This window comes from Nannospalax galili, unplaced genomic scaffold (assembly GCF_000622305.1).
Source record: "Nannospalax galili isolate Female #2095 unplaced genomic scaffold, S.galili_v1.0 scaffold311, whole genome shotgun sequence".
NCBI lineage: Eukaryota > Metazoa > Chordata > Mammalia > Rodentia > Spalacidae > Nannospalax > Nannospalax galili.
The window spans coordinates 3,481,337-3,503,155 of record NW_008330298.1 but is presented as its reverse complement, the minus strand read 5'-3'; the positions used below and the strand labels follow the sequence as shown (position 1 = coordinate 3,503,155).

The 21,819-nt window shown below is 41.1% G+C and overlaps 1 long non-coding RNA gene across 1 annotated transcript; it reads left to right on the top strand.

Moving 5' to 3' along the window:
• Nucleotides 1-2,988: 2,988 nt before the first annotated feature.
• On the top strand, nucleotides 2,989-18,067 carry LOC108491370. The gene is made up of 2 exons (XR_001872709.1): nucleotides 2,989-3,296; nucleotides 17,544-18,067. It is a non-coding gene; the product is annotated as an uncharacterized LOC108491370 (long non-coding RNA).
• Nucleotides 18,068-21,819: the final 3,752 nt, after the last annotated feature.

Here is a 21,819-nt window from a genome sequence, read left to right as displayed (position 1 = left end):
AAATTTTCATAATTTTGTTTTACCATTGATAGAACTCCATTTGTGTAAATGTACCACATTTTCATTATCCACTCATCAGTTGAAGGGCACTTAAGTTGCTTCCATCTCTTAAGCTATTGTGAAAAGAGCAGCAATAAACATGGATGTACAAGTGTCTCTGCAATAGGATGAGTACTTTGGGTATATGGCAAGGAGTCATATAACCAGATCAAATGGTAGGTTCATTTTTTTTATGTGTATGAGTGTTATGCCTGCATCTAAGTAAGCGCACCCATGTCATGCAATGTCTGCGGAGGACAGAATAGGCTGTCAGAGCCCCTGGAACTGGAGTTATGGACAATTGTTAGCTGCCATGTGGGTGCTGGGATTCAAACCCCAGTCTTCTGCAAGAACAGTGTTTTTAACCACTGAGCCATCTCTCCAGCCCCTCATTTTTGGTTTTTAAAGGGTTCTCTACACTACTTTCCATAGGAGTTGCACAAGTTTGCAATCCCACCAGCAGTGCATGAGTGTTCCCCTTTCCCCACATCCTCTCCAACATTTGGTATCATTTGTTCTCTTGATCTTAGCCAGTCTGACTGGGGTGAGATGAAGTCGTAAAGTGGTTTTAATTTGCACTTACCTAATTGCTAATTATGTTGAACACCTTTTAAGATGTTTCTTAGCTGGCTTTTGCTTAGGACCCAGGTTTAGTTTCCAGCAACCACATGGCAGCTAACAACTATCCATAACTCCAGTTCCAGGGAATCCAACACCTTCTTTTGGCCTCCATGGGCAGTGAAGCGCAGATACACTTACATATATGCTAGCAAAACACCCATACAAATAAAACAAAATTATTTAAGAATTAAGAAAAAGAAGTTTCTTAGCTGTCTTTATTTCTTCTTTTGAGAATTCTGTTCAGATCCTTAGCTCATCTTTTAATTGGATTCCTTGTTTTCTTGATTCTTTGTTTTTGAGTTCTTTATATATTCCGGATGTTGAAACCTCTGTCAGATGTGTCACTGGTGAAGATTTTCTCCCACTCGATGGGTTTTCTCTTCACTTCCTTGGTTGCTTCTTTTGATGTACAGAGTTGTTTAGTTTAGTGAGGTCCCACTTGTTGATTCTTGACCTTAATTCTTGAACAATTGATGTCCCATTTGCAGAATCCTTCTCTACACCTATATCTTGTAGTTTATTACCAATGTTTTCTTCTAACAGCTTTAGAGTCTCAGGTTTCACATTGAGGTCTTTGATCCATTTGGAGTTGACTTTTGTGCAAGGGAAAGATAAGGGTCTAGTTTCATTTTTCTACAGGTGGAGATCCTATTTTACCAACACTGTTTACTGAAGATGTTATCTTTCTTCCATTGAGTGTTCTTGGCCCCTTTGTCAAATATCAGGTGGCTGAAATTGCATGTACTCATATTTGGGTCTTCAGTTTTGTTCCATTGATCTATGGGTCTATTTTTGTGCCAGCACCACGTTGTTTTTATGACCATAGCTCTGTAATATAGTTTGAAATCTGATACAGCAATCCCCCTAGCATTGCTGCTTGTGTTCAGGGTTGCTTTGGCTATCTGAGGTCTTTTGTGCTTCCATATGAATTTTAGGATTTTTTTTTCTAATTCTGTGAGGAATGCCATGAAGATTTTGATTGGGATTGTACTGAGTGTATAAATGGGTTTTGGTAGGATGGTCATTTTCACAATATTATTTCTTCCAATCCATGAGCATGGAAGGGCCTTCAGGCTTCTTCTGGTGTCTTCCTCAATCTCTTTTGTTAAAGAGTTTTAATTTCATTCTAAAGATCTTTAATGCCAAGACCAGGTTTCTAAAGGTCAGGTTTATTGTGAGATTTTTTTGAGGCTATTGTGAATGGGAGGACTTCCATGTGCTCTTTTGCCAATTGCTTGTTATTGGTATATAGAAAGGCTGCTGATTTTTTAACGTTTTAAATTTATTTTCTTTCATTTTTATTAGTTCTTTGAGAATTTAATACAATGTATTTTGATCATATTCAGTCCCTCCTCCAACTCCTTCCAGATTCATTCAACCCCAGACCCCTTTGCTACATACCCAACTTTGTCCCCTGATTTTTTTTTAACTTGCTGAGGGTGCTGGAGCGATTGTTCAGTGGTTAAGAGCACTGTCTACTTTTGCAAAGCGCTCACATATAGACTAACAACTGTTCTTAACCCCAATTCCAGGGAATCTGACACTCTTCTGGACTCCCCCGGCCCTTGTGCTCCTGTAGTGTACCTACATTTGCAGGCAAAGCACTCATACACATACACATTAAATAAACAAAAAATGAGTGAATTAATGAATACTATTGAGCCCATTTTGTGCAGCCCATGTACTCTTGAGAGTGTGGCCATCCACTGGAATGTGGTTGACCTACAAAAGGTTATACTTTTTTTTTTTTTTTTAGATTTTTAAGATTTCTTTATTTGAGAAGGCATGGAGACAGGTGAACACCGGGCAGGCCAGGAAGGGGCGGGTCGCTTGCTTCTCAGAATCGCCCTCTGTGCCTGAGGAGCAGCTGGCGGTCACTGTAGGAAGCTGTATCCCGCGCAGCGAAGCCAGTGCTGTGCGCCAAACTCTGGGAATAGCCATGACCTGCTCCTGGCAGGAAGGGAAGGATCGAATCATATTTGTGACCAAAGAAGAACATGAAACTCCCAGCAGTGCAGGGCTGGTGGCTGAAGATCCCAACCATACGTGGGGCCCAGTGGAGTCATTAACTGGGATTGCCCGTGCCTTGGGGGAATGGCCAACGGCCCCTGTGGAGAACAGTTCAAGTCTGCCTTTTCCTGCTTCCTCTTCAGCACAGAGGAAATCAAGGGATCTGAGTGTGTAGAACAGTTCGTCACTATGCAGGAATGCATGCAGAAATACCCAGACCTCTATCGCGAAGAAAACGGGGAGGAGGAGGTGAAGGCAGCGGATCCGGAGGAGGAAGCAGCTTCCGCTGAGACCTCTGCAGCTGAAGAGCGGGGCTCCTGAAGGCCACAGACCCTGGCTGCCGCCGGTTCGCTCAGAACGACAGGACTTTAGCCCAATACCCTTCAGTCGTTTGCCACGAAGGTGTCTTTTTCCCTGTTCTGTGCTCTGTAGTGCACAAAATAACTTCTTTTGGTGATCAGCCGCCTTGGCTGCTTGCCACATACACATGAGTGCTGCATAAACCTGTGGGTGAAAGCGCCACTGCTGAACTGTCTTCTCCGAATGTCCCGGATCTTGCCACTCTGAAGTAATGTGCCGAATACGCTGAGCAACCAAAATCGCTATTCAATAGGAGTTTCTTTCGGGTAAGCTGATTTATTCTAATCCGTCGTGTCCCTTTTAGTAGACTGTACACCTCTTTTGGAAATTAAGAGTGCTGGAGTGGGTCCATTCCTAAAAGAAGAGGCCAGAGGTTAGATTCTTGCCTGGGAGTGCAGGGCGGGGCAGACTACTGAGCTTCATTCCTGCACATTTGGTTTCTGTGTTTGAAGTGTGCTCCAGGCTCTAAGATGTGGCCTTTGGAAGGTGGAATCTGGAACCTGTGACACGCCCCTATCCCCGCTAAATTCCTGCCTCAGTGAAAAGAAAGGCTGGTTTTGCTCTTCAGTGTTTTACTGTTCTGGAAGCCCTCGTTGGGGCACAAGTTCACGGGGGCTCAGTGTACTCAGTTGTAATAGTCAAGAGAGCTGGGGACCTAAGTGTTTCCAGAGCAGCAACCAGGAGAGGAAATGGTCTGAACGAAGTATTCAATTAAAAGGAAATGTGACTTTTACCTGACAAAATATTTATTTTTATTATATGTGTATGAGTGTTTTGCTTACATGTGTGAAAGTGTATGCAAGTACACCACCTGTATGCAGTGCCCACAGAGACCAAAAGATGGTGTCAGATTCCCTGGGACTGGCATTACAGAGGACTGTCAGCTTCTGAGGGCCACACTTTTTTTTCTTTTCAGGGTTTTTGAGACAGGGTCTCCCTGTAGCCCCAGTTGGCCTGGAATTGGCTATGTAGATGAGATCTCCATCTCACAGAGATCCACCTAGCTCTGCCTCCCAAGTGCTGGGGTTAAAGGCATGTGCCACCATGCCCTGCTGAGGGCCACACTTTTAAAGAAAACTGATTGTCCCTCTCCCAGTAGTCATCAGTTGCCAATAGTACTTCAGCTAGGTGTGGGACATCATGTCTACCTTCCTTTACCCTGCTGGGATTTTGTCTTGAGCTTGCACAGGTCTTGTGCATACTGTCATAACCACTGTGAGTTCATATGTCCACCTTCCTTCTTGTATCCAGAAAACACTGTTTCCCGGTGGTCATCCACTGCCTCTGGCTCTTACACTCTTTCTGCCCCATCTTCCACAGTGATCCCTGAACCTTGGGAGGAGAGGGTGTGATTTAGGTGTCTCTTTTAAGACTAAGCATTCTACATGTGGTCTCTTATTCTCTATACCTTGAGCAGTTGTGGGTCTCTGTGTTAATTGCCATCTACTGCCAAAAGAAGCTTCTCTGAAGAATGTTGAGAGATGTGCTAATCTACAGTTATAATGGTAAGTCATTAGGAGTCGGTTTAAAACTATGTCTATTTACCAGAATAATAGTAGTAGATTCTCCCCTAAGGCCTGTGACCTGTCTAGCCAGAGGTTCTTGGTCACAGTAATGGTACCAAGTATATGTTTCATCTTATGGAGTGGGCCTTAAATCCTATCAGAAAGTGATTGGTAACTCTCATGACATTTGTGCTATGGGGTCCACAGCTGAGCAAGTCGATAGTTACTTTTCTCCTCCAGTAGTCTGAATAGCATCTTCCAGCACTATGAAAGCTAGATAGTAGAGATGAAGCTTCCAGGTCAGTACCAGCTTGATTTCTCCATGTTTCATGATTCAAGTATGTGGTATCTGCAGCAATAGGGTCTTACTGTCAAGTTCTGGAGGGTTTGAGGAGCATTGGCAACAGCGTGAATGTTTGGAGGTCTGTGGGCCCTCACTAACCAACATCTCCAAGAAAGCTAACCTATTCCTGACAATGGGCTTTTTAATCGTTAGACTGTGGTGACTAGTTGGGGCATTGTCACCCTGTTTATGGGGTAACTCCATTTAAATTCTTTACAGATAGAGACGGAGATGGAGATATACATACAGATATATTTTATGAAGCTTCTGCCTCTACCCTGTCCACCCATCTCCACCCCATTTAATGCTTACTGTTCCATTATTCGCCTTTATAGCACTGAATTCTATCTTTCTTCCCATGAAAGCCCCCAACCCCATGGCCCCTTATTAATTTTCTGACCTCTGTAGGTACTCCAAATGAAGCATACATATCTAAAGATTCAAAACTGATAACGACTAATGACAGAACACATGCAACATTTGTCTTTCTGGGTCTGGGTTACCTCAATTAGAATTATCGTTTCCAGTGCTCTCCATTTAGCTGCCATTCCTTAGTTGATGGACATCTAGGCTGTTTTCATATTCTAGGTATTGTGAATAGAGCAGTAATGAACGTGGATAAATAGGTATGTCTGGTGGGAATAGAGAGTCCTTTGGGTATATGCCCAAGAGTGGTTTAGCTGGATCATGTGGTAGACCTTTTCTAGCCTTTTGTGGAATCTCCACATTGATTTCTATAATGGCTGCACCAGTTCACACTGCCACCAGCAGTGAATAAATGTTCACTTTTCCCCATAGCCATGCCAGTATTTGTTATCATTTGTTTTTTTTTATCTTAGCCACTCTGGGGCAAGATGAAATCTCAAAATAGTTTTAATTTGCATGTCCCTGATGGCTAAGGATGTTGAAAAACTTTAAGTATTTCTTAGAAATTTGTAGTTCATCTTTTTTGTAATTTAAATTTTTGAGACTTTCGTACATGAGTACTGTATTTGCGTCATTTCCATCCCTTCCTCTCCTCCCATGCTCCCCACCACTCCCCTGACTCCCTCTCAACTTCCTGACCTCTTCTTTAATTATTGTTGTTACATATATACATATCTTGTGATCTAGTCTCTGCCTTATAGTTTTGAGGACTCATGCATCTTCTAGAACAGTCTGTGTGCCCTCTTCTCCCATGTAAGATTGTTTAGAGATATTGAGCTGAGTCTTAGAGCGCTGAAATGTGTTTGATGAGCTGTGAGCCCTGGTATGGGACTGTAATTGCTCAGAGAAAGGGTTTCTGTCTCTTGACCCTGAGATGCCAGTGAGCATCTAGTGTAAGTCATCAGGGATGTGTCAGGGAAAGATAACATTTTCTTCCTAGAACAAAGGCGCTCTGTGAGTTGGTAGAAATCTTCCCATAGCGGACTGCTTTTATATTTCTCAAATCTCAGCTTCAGTGTCACCTACACAAAGAGGCCTTCTTGGACTTCAATCATTTTCTATCTCGACGGTATCCTGGCTACTTCCTTTATAGAACTTACCACCATCTGTATATAGAGAACTGCTATTCTGTCTTTCTCACTGTAAGCTGCATGAGAACGGAGACCTTGTTCGTATTACCCAACACTGTGTCCCCAGCACCTACTACACCATCACACCCTGAGAAGTGTGTGACAAAGAAGTGAGACAAAGAATACACCTCCCTCCCAAGGAAAGAATGCAAACGGAGGTGGAGCCTAGGTTCCTGCTTTGCTCTGGTGCACTCTGCATTAATGAATGACACCACAAAATCTCTGTGCCACAGGTCAAAGTCAAGCTTGTCCAACATTTCTTTAATGTAGCAGGAACACATCAGCACCTGACGGCGATTTACAAACTTAAACGTAACTTACTCTTCCCCTCCTTTTCAAGCTTCCCCTTGAGTAGAACTGCTGCATATTCTTAATGCGCTGTCTGAAGATCACCACTAGATGGAGTAGTGTGGCTCTGTTTCAGAGCAGATACTTGGCTTTGCTTCAAGGGGAAGAAGACAAAAATCATTACAGGTTTCCCCTCACACACCCCCTTGACTATTCTGACTTCAGATAGTCCCATTTCAAGACCGTGACCAACGAAGTTCCTTCAGGAAAGTTCTAGTTCTGGTTTATTTTTCGTGTCCTAGGTTGACAGTAAAAGCACACCTACCTTAAAAGCTTCCCTCACCCCTCCTAACCTACCTCCACATCACAAAGCTCCACCAGATCCTCTTATCTTTTACCATTCTATCTTTTCTTCCTCTGCTTTTCCTGATAATCGTTCTTCCTTAGTTTTCTTATGTGTAAAATTAGGACAAAGGTTGCATCTTCGTGAGGCTGTAAGGAGAAACTGCACAGCAAATTGTACTGATCTCATTTGGTGCATAGTATCTTCTTATATTCTCAAAACAATCTGCTCTAATCCACACAGAAATCGAATCTGCTTTGTTCGAGCAAGCATAGTTACAGTGATGCCTGTTTTCAGAAGTGTGTGTTTTAGAAAGTGAATTATGCTCAAATAGCATTTGCCAGCAGATCCACATGCACAGACACCCTGTCTTATGCTATCCATCATTCTCCAGCCTCTGAGTGAAGTAGAGGGGAAGGTGCAGAAGGGCTGGGAAAAACAGTTTTCCAGGGCCCTCATTAGCAAGTTGTTGTGGACCCAACCAACTTGCTAATTCTTCAGAGGCTGTCATTGCATAGATCCCTGCGGGACAAAGCAGTAGGCCAGTTATCCATGGCAGTGCAAGAATGGGAAGGAAACAAGCAAGGTGATATCTGAGCAAATACAAGCTCACAGAAACAAAACCAAAAATCAAATCATTTAGATGATTGATAGCTAGATGATAGACAGATAAATAATTTATAGATGACTGCTAGACAGATACATAGGTACATAAATAGATGGTGGATAATAGACAATAGAGATGGGATTTTCATTCTCTCTCTTCCAATGGTTAGCATAGGGCTATTTTTATTTTGTTTTTATTTGATTATTTGTTTTTTAAAAGGGTCTCATTATATAGCTCAAGCTTGCTAGAACGCATCATCTTCCTGCCTCGGCCTTTCTAGTGCTGGGATAGCAGATGTACATCACCATGCCTAGCCAGAAGGAGTTATTGACTCTCCTGGCAGGACTATCAATAGAGCCATTGAAGGAGCTCTGACCAAAGAAAATGTAGAGAAGACTCCCTAGGCTGTCTGCCAGGTCAGTTCAGGACACCCCATGCCAGCCATCAAACAACCCCCTTTGCAGTACAGCCCCGGGGCCATGCTCTGGGCTGGTTCGCTTTCAAAAGGCCATTCAGTACTGCTTGCTAACACACTGCCTCATCATACCACTGAGTTACAGAGCTTTCTGGGAGTTAAGAGGGAGTGCAACACATTGTAATGTGTAGCACAACCCTACAGCTCTTCCCACTTGGGGCTTCCAGTGACTGGTGGCAAGATGGAGAGTGATTAGCAAGCGATGGGAAGTGAAGTATAGATCACAGTCAATTTGAAGTCCATAAGTGTACTTGCCCTTTGAAGGAATCTTTAGGAAAAGGTTCGTAAAGGAGTAAATGCTTAGGTATGGGTATATTATGCTGTAATTTATCTGTATGGTAAAAACTTTTACCCGTCTCATGTTCACATTGGAGTCAAGCTGCATTAGAGAAATTCACATTTCTCCATCTCCTGGAGAGACACTTCAGCTGCAGGACAAAGCAATGGGAAACCTTTTGTAATTCTGGACATTTTTGCTGTAACTATAAAGAAGCATTTGCCAAACTCATCAGCTAAACTGTCTGGGTTTGAACTCTAGCTCTGCCACTTAGTAGCTGTATAATCCTGGATAATGAGCGATTTAACCTTCTGATACTTCAGTGCAGCTTTCTATATAAAATGTGTAGGTAATAGTATTTACTTACCTATACAAGTGTGTGAGCATTAAATGAAGTAATACATGTTAATACGTTAGATCAGAGCTTGGTACATAAGTATTGTACGAGTTCTTAGAGCACAATTCCTGTGCTCAAGTACCTCAGAGTTCAAATGAGGAAATGAGATTCCTGCACTGAACAGGAAGTAGCAGTACGTGCTACCCTTTATCACTAGACTGCATGTAGCATTTGGCCTTAGGATATGGTAGTGAACCATATAGTCTTTGTGTAACTTCAAAGTACTGAAAAGGCAGATTAAGGAATAAAGGTTCCAAGATCAGAGCAGTAAGAAAGTCCTTTTGGGGAGTGGAGAGATGGCTCAGCAGTTAAGAGCACTGGCAGCTTACTCTTCCAGGAGACCCGGATTTGATTCCAGCACCCACGTGGCAGCTGACAACCTTCCATAACTCCAGTTCTGGGGGCTCTGACACCCTCTCCAGGTTTCTGAGGGCATTACACAACATGGGTGCATTTATGTACATGCAGGCAAAATACTCATACACATAACAATAAAAATTTAAAAATCAAAAAATATTTACAAAGAAAGTCCTTTGAGAACTTTCAGGGTCTGACAGGAGAGGTAGGACAAGGAGTTAGCCTGGAAGTATTCCAGAGGCTAGGTAAATGGGAAAAGAGCAGTACAATAGACACAAGAGAACAAAGGCCTAGAGGCAGATACACCGTGTAATGAGAGCAGCCAGGAGCCTACTCAGATGGTGTACTACTTAAGGAAGCCTCTAGCCCATGCCCCTCCGGGAAAATCCTGATCTGAGTAAGAGAAAAGTATTTTCTCATATCCAAGAGTAGAAGTAGAGCTATCAGCTAGGCTATGGTGTTGCTAGGAGCTGGTTTGGCAGTAATAGAAACACTCAAGTAGGTCTTGGCGTTCTGCTGAACATAATTTCACAGGATGCCAACATCAGACAAGGTAGCTCTTTGACTATGATGGATCCAGACAAAAGCAAGACCATTCTGTAATGTCTGAACTCTGACAAAATGTGAACACTGCCCAAACCACAGAAACGACAAAACATCCCTGTCCCAGCTAACATTAATGAATGACTGCTGTTTTTTCTAAACTAGGACTTTAGCTCCATTCTTGTCTGCCCTTTATGGGTTAGATTTAATCAAGATGTCCCATTATGGGATTGCCCTGCCTTTGGATACATCCAATCTACACCAAACCACAGCTCTCTTCTTCCAAGTCATCCAATCAAAGTATGAATTCCGTAAGTCTTTTCTAATGCCAGGTAGTTGAGCTGCTTCACAGTTTATGTGTATATTCTCCCTCGCTGCAACAAGCAAGAAACTCAGCTTGATCGGAGTACATGTGTGTGCTTGGTGACAATATCACAGAATGATTAAGGGGTACAGATACAACCTTCTTGCAGAAGTACATTTTGTAAATTCCCAGAAGCAACTAAAGAAATATTTAAAACAAAGACTGCCCCACTTCATACAGCAACAGCATGGAACAAAAAGAAAATGGCACACGTAGTCGCAGGATACTAAAGGGACAGAGGACTTTGTCCCACAAGTTGTTCTTGTTTTTAGACAATGTCTCACTACATAACTCTGGCTGGCCTGGAACTCACTATGTAGACCAGGGTGGCCTTGAACTCACAGAGATCTGCCTACCTCTGCCTCTCCAGTGCTGGGGTTAAAGGCATGCACTACCAGGCCTGGCAACAAGTTTTTGTTTTTGAAAGCAGTTGCTGTCTGTCAGAAATTAGGAATGAAACAAAGACATAGAGACCAACACAGGGACACTTACACACTTATGAACAGAGGGAGGTGCTATAAAGGTTTGAAAGCCAGAAACTGAATATGTTCATTCACAGAGCACTCTTCTAAGAGCCTGTCTAGCCTAGTAGTTGAGAAAACAGCTTGTGGAACCAGCTTGCCTGGCTTTCTATTCCAGCTCTACCACTCACCAGCTGCCAACAAAGCACAATCCCACAATCCACTGTGCATAGTAATTTCCTATTTTCCTGGTCACCTTCCAGTGAGGGAGATGACTCAGCTCTCCTCTGCTGCTGTTCCGACACCAACACTCGGGCAGCATCTCTCCACCTGGAAACAGACATTCATCTAGGGCTAGGTTTTCTCTGTGATCATGGCAAAGGGCCCAGGGAAGACAGGTCCAGATTTTAGTCTAGTTAGATACAGAGCCCAGTGTAATTTACTTAGCGCCTGCAGAAAAATTGCAGCTGATGTTCACACAAGGAACTACCATCTGGTTGCTTCTTTTTTCTTTTTCTTCTACTCCCTCCGCCCTACGTTCATTTATTTGAGTACGTGTGGGCACATGCCATAGTGCATATGTAGAGATCAGAGGAAACTTGTACAGCTGATTCTTTCTTTCCACCATGTGGGTGCCAGGGATTGAACTCAGGTAGTCATCTTGGCAGCAAATGCCTTTACCCACTTAGCCATGTCACCAGCCCCCACTTTTTGATGTTTCTTAAATGCTTCATAGGAACATAGACTTTATAACTTCCTCCCTCATCCTATTCTCAGATGTTAGAATATTCATTTGAGCACAAATGACTTTACTGTCAAGAAGTGAATGGCCTGACTGAGAGACAGGAGAACATTGAGGAGAAGAACAGGAACACAACCTAGAAGAACATGCTAGATTCCGTGGCACTTTGTAAGGCCACCTGAAACTCTAAATGCAGAAGGCACTCTCACAGAAAGAGTTCATTGTGGGCCAGGTGAGGCCAGGAAAGTTTTATGGAGAAGGGGAGAATAAAATAAAATGTAGGTCAATAGGGTTCCCCCATCCCAAGGACGTTTCGGAACATAATTTGTCTTTCACAAGAAATGAGGATTGTTAAGTAGTTTTGAGACCACCAGAGCCACTTGGGAGTGTTTTTTCCTGGCCGTTTTTTTTTTTTTTTTTGAAACAGTCATTTTTGTTGCAATCCCAGCCCTCCTGAGAAATGTTTCCAATCAGCCAACTGTACACTAAGCCAAATAGAAACTTTCCTATACATGGGAAACTCATAGACTCAGTCACAAATGTGTAAAGACCTGGTAACTCTGATTTGAAGAATTCCTATGCGACCTCCATTCTCAAACCTGCTACATGTCTCTGACATTCACCTCCCCAGCATGTAATGCCATTAGTTTTCATTTTAACTATTCTGTTAGGTGTGTAAGAATATACTTATTTTTTCAGCTTTATTAAATAAAATGGTAGAGATTACAAAGTACACTGTGATGTTACAATATATGTACACATTGTGAAATGATTAAGTATAGCTGGTATCCATCATCTCACATGCTAGTTTTTGTCCTAAGAACATTTAAGTTCTACTCCTTCAACAGCATTCCAGGATACATTAATATCAACCACAAGTCACCATGCTACACCTTTTGTTCTCCAGAATTTATTCATTTAAATAACCAAACACTTAACCAATATCTCCCCACATCCTCAGCAGCTCCAGCCCCTGGCAACTGTCATACTAATCTCTGCCCCATGAGTTCAACTTCTTTATACTTCCCACGTAAGTGAAATCACGCAGTATTTATCTTTTTGCATCTGACGTATTTCAATTGATTTAACAATCACCAGTTCCACCCATGTATGTATTACCTTTTCTTTATGCATTCATCAGTTTGTATACTTAGTTTGTTTCCTTTGCTTACAATGAATATGGGAGTACAGATGTTTCCTTGACACAGATTTTGTTTCCTTTGGATATGTATCTAATAGTAGGATTGCCAAATTGTATGATTGTCTTAATTTTGTGGAACCTCTGTTCTGGTGTCTATAATGTATGTAGTAGTTTAAATTTCCACCAACAGTGTATAAGGGTTCCCTTTGCTCCACATCCTCACTAAAATTTGTCTTCTGTCTTTGTGCTAATAACCTTTCTGACTAGAGTGAGGTGATCTCTCTTTGTGATTTGGATTTACACTTTTTTTCATGATTAATGATGCTGAGCATGCACTCATGAACTACTTGCCCATTAGTGTGTCTTCTTTTGAGAAATGTCTATTGCCAATTTTTAATCAGGATATTTGGTTTTGTTCTATTACATTTCTAGACTCCCTTATATATTCTGCATGCCAACCCTTTGTCAGATGTATAGCTTGCACATATTTTATCACACAACATTAAGTATTCTCTTTACTCTGTCATTTTCTCCACTATGTAGAAGTTTTGTTGTTGTTGGTGTTGTTGTTGTTGTTGTTCTGTGTAATTCTACATGTCTATTTTTGTTCCTGTGCTTTTTGGAGGGCTTGTCCAAAAAAGTCTCTGCCTACTCCACTGTCTTAAAGCATGCCCACTGTATTTTCTTCTAGTATTTTTATGTCTTACATTAACTCTTTATTCCATTTTGTACTGATCTTAGTGACTGGTGACAGATAATAAGAGAGTATAGCTTCATTCTTCTTTATGCAGATATCCAATTTTTCCAACACCATTTACTGAAAAGATCATCCTTTCTCCAATGTGTGTTCTTAGCACATTTGTTGAAAATAAATTGACTGTAGATGTGTGGATTTATGTTATATATACATTTATATTCTACTACACATGTAGCAGATGTGGACCAGTTAGATTTAGATTTATTTATCTCAGATTTTATTACATATTGACAGGATACCATGTACTGTTTGATACAGATATATATTTCATAATCTTTAGCTTGGGTTAAACATGTTTCTCTCCTCAAACATTTATTATTTCTTTGTGGTGAATACTTTCAAACTACTTTCTTCTATATCTTTAAAATATATGGCACGTTTTTATGGTATGTTACTGTTATCCATAGTCACTCTACCTTGCAACAACTACATCAGAATTATAACTTCCATCTACCTATAAGTTAATGGTCAACCTTTCCTCACCCTGTTTTCTCTGACTTCAGGTAATCACCACCCTACCCTCAACTTCTATGAGACCAACTTTTTTAGTCTACTCATATTTTAATGTCCAGTCTCTACCAAGCCACTTCTAATTTGAACCTGTACACATTTGTTCCCATTCTTAAACATAGTGGTGAATATCAATGAAGAATCTCCCAGAAATAGATTTGTAAGGCCTAATGCAATTATCTTGTCAGGACAAAAATAAGCAAATGTACATTCTGACATTCTGCTTTATACGGTCTGCTCTATATAAATATCTCCCTTAGTCTCATTCTTCTCCTTGAATTGAATTAGTTAGGTGAATTAAATAAAAAAATAGTTGTATGGTACATTATGTATCCTTTATTCAGTTATTTGACCTCACTAAGCCTCAATCTCTTCATGTGTAAGTGGAGAAAATAAAATTCTCTACCTCTTAGCATTATGTGGTAGACTAGATATGGTAATGTTTCATTGCTTAGTACATAAAGAGGGATCATTAAATATTTGCTGTTACTATTTAAGATTAACGGATGTCATTCAGCAGTGGAAAGCAGCATGCTATCCTTGAGGAAGCATTGAACTGGGTATCAGGATTCTTAGATTCTCGTTCTGCTTTGGGCAATACATAGAAATAATGGCCTTAGATAAGTAAGAAAATCTCTCTGAACCCCAGTTTATTCCTTTGTGCAAAATGAAGACATTGAGCTGGGGCATTTCTAAGAGCCCTTCCAAATTTAAATACCATCCCAAGGCCATTCCATAGCTTCCCTATTACAGAGAAGTCCACTCTGCCTCCTATTATCTCCAAATTAGAAAACTAAGCTGTGTTCCAAGTTATTGAATTTCACAAAACTCAGAGGCTATAGGACATGCAGACACCTCCCCTACAGTGCAGCACACTTTTCTCCACATCTGTAGTCTGTTTTGGGGGTGGAGCACAGAGGAGTTCTGCAGTAACCTGTTGGAAAAGATGGGCACAGCTATGAGTAGTCATCAGTGAGCTCCACGAAGCCTGCTGAACTCATGCACAGTGTTTACAGGCCTCTACTCTCTACACCCACACAGTGCTTCTTTGATGACTGTGTCCACAACAATTAAACATTCACATTGATCTTGCCCTTTTCTTTGTACATATATACCATTACCAAAGCTTTGGTTCTGGGGAGTGTGGTGAGGGAAAGGTGCCTCTGGAGCCTATGAGCGGATCTTTCCTATGACTATCTGGGATAGAAAACCTGTGTGGCAAATTGGTCCTTATCAATTTCCAGACATATTAAAAGCACACTCTGTCCTGAAAGCGATTCTCTGAATCTATTGTGGGAAATTTTGTAGCACTTCAGAGAAGCTCATTTACAGATTTTGCTTTCTTTGGAGAAAACAAATAAACATAAAGCAATAAAGAAATCATGATGAGGGGTTAGAGAGATGGCTCAGTTCTTGGGGGCAGTGACTACCCTTGCAGAGGACCTGGGTTTGATTCCTAGCACCCACGTGGCGGCTAACACCTGTCCGTAACTCCAGTTCCAAGAGATCCAATGCCCTCCACCAGCATTTCACAACACGGGTGCACTTACATACATGCAGGCAACACACTCATACACATAAAAATTAAAAAATAATAAATAAAAAAGAAATCATGATAAATGTGCTATTTTCAGAGAAAGAAACTAGCAAAATAGTCTTCAATTTGAGAGCTACAAAGTCAAGTGTGCAGAGCACCCAGGACACCCTCAGGTGGTGAAAGGACAAGTTCTACTGACAGTGACAAGCAATAGCATCTTTTTGTATGAGCTGGACAAACCATTCCATCTGCAGTAACACAGAGAAGCCTGAAATCCCTCCAGACCCTAGCAGAAGCCTAGCAATGTGAAGGTAGCACATGCATTCCTCCAGTCCTACCCAGGAGTGACAAGGGTGATTAAAGAGCCTATCCACGGCCTCATGCAGAGCCTGTGCACTGCGTGTGCTTCTACATGTGCTTACTGCTTGGTCCTTATCTTTCAGAATTCAGAAATTAGATCAGATCATTGCCTCTTCTTCTATAGTGATGAGATTCTGGAGTAGTGATCCTTACTGATCAAACTCCTAATAAATGGATTCTGAAAACCAAAAGTCTACTTTAGTAATTTATATAGTGGAGGATAACTTTCTACTGATTTCTATATATAGCAGTGATTCCCAGATGTTGAGATGTCATCTAATTACATTTTTCAATATTCTTTGAGTCTTTACTATGTGACAGAGAATCAAATTCTCTTTTTTTCATGTGTATATGTGTGTGGTGTGTATATGTATGTTCACATGTATGTGGATACACATATATGTTTGAGTATGCATGAATGTCCATGTGCTTGTGCACGTAGCAGCCAAAGGTTGATGCTGGGTGTCTTCCTCAGTTGAACTCTATATTATATGAGGCAGGATCTTTCACTTGAATCCAGAACTCAATGAATCAGCTAGTGTAGCTAGCCAGTTCACTCTAGGAAGCCCCTGTTTCTGCCTCCTGGGCACTGGGATTCTAAGTGGATCACCATGCCAGCTCAACATTTATGTGTGTGCTGGGGATCTGAACTCAGGGTTTCATACTTACACTCCAAGCACTTTGTGAACTAAGCCCTCTTTCAGCCTGCAGAAAACCTCTATATGACTTATCCCATTTAAATGCCACAGTACTTTTGTGATATGCTATGAAGCACAATTTTATCTCAATTTTAGATGAAGAAATTAAGCCAGACAGGAGAAGCAATCTGCAGATGTAAATGGCAAATCTATGACTCTGAATCCATGGAAAGCCATAATAATAATAACAATAATAATAAACGAAGGTTCAACTCCTTCCTCAATTAACTCAGAAGAATGTGGGCAGCAGATGAGTAAGTAGTCCCATGAGCAGGAAACAGCCTCTCTTACTGCCTGTGACTCAGCTGAATCTGTGACTCATGGAGCACTGAAGGTCACTCAGCAAGCTAGAATGACCCTGGATGTTAGTAGCAGAGCTAGTGGATGAGTGTTGCAGCTCTGGTTGCTGTCCCCAACTGACCTCTCTCCCCACCAGTCCCCTGAAGTTCTATGTGCTTTGATCCTCCACTCGTACCTCTCTCTGACAAATGTGATCAAAAGTGACAAGTAGGCACCTAAATGTTGTTATGGGATGGAGACAATGAGAACCTGAAAGAATGTGATTTTTGAACACAGAGGTTTATCCTCAACCTGGGTAAATTGTCAACTCCCTAAGCTCTATTAATCACCTTTCTCGTTACTATGCCAGATACCCGACAGAAACAACTTAAGAGAGTAAAGGTTTGGTTTGGACCACAGCATCAGAGGATATCAGCCCATCATGGCCAGGAAGGCATGCGGCTAGAGTGGCTCCATGGCATCAGGAACTTTTGACATAGATTGTTCACATCTTGGTAGATCAAGAAGCAGAGAACTCTGAGCAGAAGTGGGCTATGCAGTAACCCTCAAAGGCCCACCCTTAGTGATCAGCTCCACTCCCGGTGTCTCCTGCCCCATAGGTCCCAAAACCTCCCAAAACAGCACCACCAGCTGGAGACCAAATGATCAAACACACATGTCTATGGGGACATTCCGCATTCAGACCATAACACAAGCCAAAGACTTTTGTACCTGTCATCATTTGGTTTGTGTGTGTGTGCGTGTGTGTGTGTGTGTATGTGTGTGTGTGTGTGTGTTTTCTCTATGTCACTTTACTCCCATAGTGTAGCTTGCTTTAGAAAAATAAGAATGAATTCCCCCTTTCCCAACAAAAAGGCCTATACATTCTTGCCAGGTAGCAGAGCAGCAGGGGTTACCTAGTCTGGGTAGCACAAGAGTTTTCTAACCCAAATCTTACTTTCTGTTTCCTCAGGTTTTGTCCTTCTACTCCATAGGATATCCCACTGACCTTCCATTCTGAGAACACTGAAGTGAAGGTCCTCCTGACAATAGAGTAGTATGCTGAAGCCTTGGGCCTGTGACAATCCTGCTTGCGTCCTCCTGGAAGAGTGGGCTGTGACCTCCACTTACCCCAGTTATGTAAGCATTGGTCAGCCAGTTCCCATAAAGCTCTTCTTGGACCTACTTGCACCTTTCAACTTAATGATTTTATAGGTTACAAGAGGTGTGGCTGCCAGATTGCCATAGAGACCTTTGCTCTACTAACCTTTTTCCCCCCAATGAAAAGTTAAATAAAAATCTTAACCAGCAATTCAACAAGGAATTGCATATATTTTAAGTAAAATGTTCTCTTTCACCCTGAGGAATGCTTGAAAGCCTTGTACTTCAAATTCAATTTGTTTCCCATGTTTCCCATTCTATTTTTTTTCTTTACTTTTCCAGCCAAGTAGTGTAATTGAGTTATCAAAACGGAAAAAAATAAAGACCTGAGAATTATCCTTTGGTTGTGTTGTCATTGCTAAAGGACCATCTCCACTGTTGTGCCTATATTCCACTGTATATAATAGAGTCATGAGGAACAACTGACAATGCATGCAGAGGAGAGTTTTCTGTACCCAAAGTCAGGCAATTCTGAAGTCACATTTTAACAAGATCATTTATTGGGCATGGGGCATACCTGTAATCTGAGCACTGTAGAGGTGAGAGGCAGTATAATCACAAATTCAATGCCTGCCTGTGATGTAAGAGGAGAATGTCTTAAAAAAATATGTGCATAGTTACATTCATACATACATAGATACATAGATACATACATACATACATACATATGTACATGCATATCAGCTAAGAGTGAGGGTCCAGGCCCAAAAGATGAAACCACAAAAATCTTGTGCAACGACGTTTCTAGGCAACTGAAAGTAGGACCCTAAGCAAGTGAATGAGGAATGGCATAAATCCCTTCTGAGGTAAGAATGGGAAACTGCCCGGGAGTGGTAGTGTAGGAATGATTTTTCCAGTATGTACCTAATCTGGACTAAAGACTTCTACCTAACCTTGGGACCCAAAAGTTACTGTTTATAATGTAAACAAGGTCACTGAGCCATGTGCCTTTCTTGTGACCTGGGCATAAGACCTTAATCCCTCAGGACCCCCTCCTCACTAGCCACCCAAGATAGTGAATAAATGTATGCATTTACACATCATGCCTTATATACCAATACACTGAAAACAGCATGATTTTCTCATTGCAAACAATGAGAGAAATCTGTTTGTTGTTGTGTGTGTGATATTATAGGTCCAGGGATCAAAGGGCAAGATTCTCTGATAAATTAAGGGTGTGTCCCAATTACTACTTCCCCATGTCATGCTGGAGACACTGTTTCAATAAAGAATGAGTAAAGCCCAGATAAACCAATTTATTTTTACTCTTAAGGCCATTTGAGGATCTGTTCCTCAGGGGTCACATGGGCTTGGGAGGAGCCCCTGGCTCCTTTCTTTTACCAGTTCCATCTATGTGAAGACAAGTTAAAGGTCCTACTTGACCATGGCTGGTTTCATTTGGAAGCATGGAGGAAATGTTTCCTCTGTGTTGACCCTCCATTTGGGATATGGGTAGATAGATCAATAAGAGTGTTTGGGATGTTCTGTATGAAAGACACACAATAAAATGAACAAATAAAAAATGAATCATATTTGAGGAAAAAGCATAAAAAATTTTCTTTATGTGAATTAATAGAGGTCAAAAACATTACCATTGAAATCTACCTAATGACTTTATATTGATACTCAGGTGCCAAGGATCCGAGTATAACTGACTGTGACTAGTAATAATCAGATACATAGTGATTAGAGATGCATGTACAAACAACTGTTAGTAGCATTAAAAACAAGTTTTTCTATATGAAACAGTATTTTTAAAATGAAATGGAGATCTTTTTTAAAGGTTAAAACCTCATTCAATTTTATATCTTATAGGGTTTATACTGAGTTCAATATTGTATGACTGTATTAATTCAACAGTAAACCTAAAAATTTACAGCCAATTTTGAAAGAGATGCATCTTTGGTCTGGAAATTGTTATTGAATTATGTTAATGCTGTAATTAAATGCTTCTTCTAATCATGTGGTTATTAAATAATTTTTTTTGTCTTTTTTGAGACAGGGTCTCCCTGTGGCCCCAGCTGTCCTGGAACTCACTATGTAGACCAGGCCGGCCTTGAACTCACAGAGATCCGCCTGCCTCTGTCTCCCAAATGCTGGGATTAAAGGCGTGCACCACCATGCCCAGCTAAATAAATATTTTTTAAAAAAAGAATGAGCAAAGCCCTTTCTAGGGAACCTAACTGCAAGAGACATCTGAATGTGTGCTTCACACTTCAGGTTCATTCTTGGGCTTAATGTCAAGAAACTCTTTCTTTTTTAAGCATCACTGTAATTTGGCTTAGAAACACCACATGGTAACACCAAGGAGTTGTTTGGGGAATGTATAAACCTCTTTATTTCCATAAGTCTGCAAAGTAGCCTTCAAATACAAATAATAAAAATTTATTGCCAAGCTTAGTAGCATGAACTTTTAATCCCAACAGCTCCAGAGGTTAAGGTGAGAGGATCACAAAGTCAAGACCTACTGGGCTATAGAGTAAGTTCAAGGCCAGCTTGGACAGCTTACTTAGTTCCTGTCTCAAAATAAGAAATAAAAGTAACAATAGGTTTGGGCACATAGGCTAGTGGTAGGAATGCTTGCCTAGCATGTAGGAAGCCCTAGGTTCAATCCCCAGCACCACAGACACACAAAAAATTTTTGATGAGGACATGTATTTTACAATGTGAAGTGGGGCTGGAGAGATGGCTCAGAGGTTAAGGGCACTGACTGCTCTTGCAGAGGACCCGGGTTTGATTCCCAGCACCCACATGGTGGCTACAAACCATCTATAACTCCAGTTCCAGGGGAATCCAAAGCCCTCTTCTGGCCTCCATGGCATTGCACAACATGGGTGCACTCACATACATGCAGGCAATACACTCACACACATAAAATAAAATAATAAATAATAAATAATAAACAATGTGAAGTAAAGGATAATCAAAAGGGCATTATAGACTTCTGTTTGTGTTCCTCTGTTAAATACCCTCTAGATAGAAGTAGTGTATTTGTTGTGTAGACTTAGCTTTATGACATCAGTGTCCCCCACTTCATAGCCTACTTCTCCATTTATCACTGAAAGCTATTTGCCCATTTGCTACTCTTGATATTCTTGTTACACATTATATAGAGAGTGTTAATTGTGTCCCAAACTGGCCCTTCATTTCTAAGTAATGGGAAAATCAATTTACAGAGAAATAATGTGGAATTATTATATCTTCTAGTCTTTACAGGTGAGTGTAAGACAGGTTAGAATGGGTCAAGAGACCCACCTTAAACCAGCTTTCATCCCCAACAGACCCCACACTGAACAGAGATCATAGCTGTCTTAGTCCCAAGGGTCTCATGTAAAGTCAAATAATATGTCTGTCTTAGCCAAAGCATTAACCAAGGAGGAAGAACAAAAGAGGAGGACAAAAGGAAGGTGGGAAGCCAAAAGAAACTTTTACAATCTCAACCTTAGTTTTTGCCCTAGCTAGCATCTCTGATAGTTACAGCACTACTCAAAATAACTTAAATACTGCAAACCCTGAGTCCATCATCCATCCTACTCTGAATGCCTTGGCTTATGTTTGTAATATAGTTACTTTCAAGATGTAGATATAGACCTGCAGCATAGCAAATCAGAGCCAGAAGTCATCACTAGGGAGATAAGGAATTAGTTTAAAGATTCTCGGTAGATCACAAAGTCCCTATGAAAGCTAAGGAACCAAGATCAGGTTCATGCAAGAAAATGACCATCACACTACAGAACTAGCCTGTATTCACTGGTTTTCGTTGTCAACTTGGTTTCATTTGGAATCACCTGGGAGATTGAGAAACACTGCTAAGTATATTTTTTAGGGTGTTTCCAGAAAGGATTAAGCAAAGGAGGAAACCCATCATAAACATGGGTGACACTATGCCAAGGATTGGGGGCCTAGAGGGTATAAAGGGGGGAAAGGAAAAAAGCATTTTCCTTTATCTGCCTCCTGGTTCACCATGATATGAACTTCCCCACTCTGATGAACTGACACCTCTGAAACCATGAGCCAAAATAAATCTTTCCTCCTTTAAGCTGTTTCCATGAGGCATTTTGTCACAAGGGTGAAAAAGTAACTAAAAC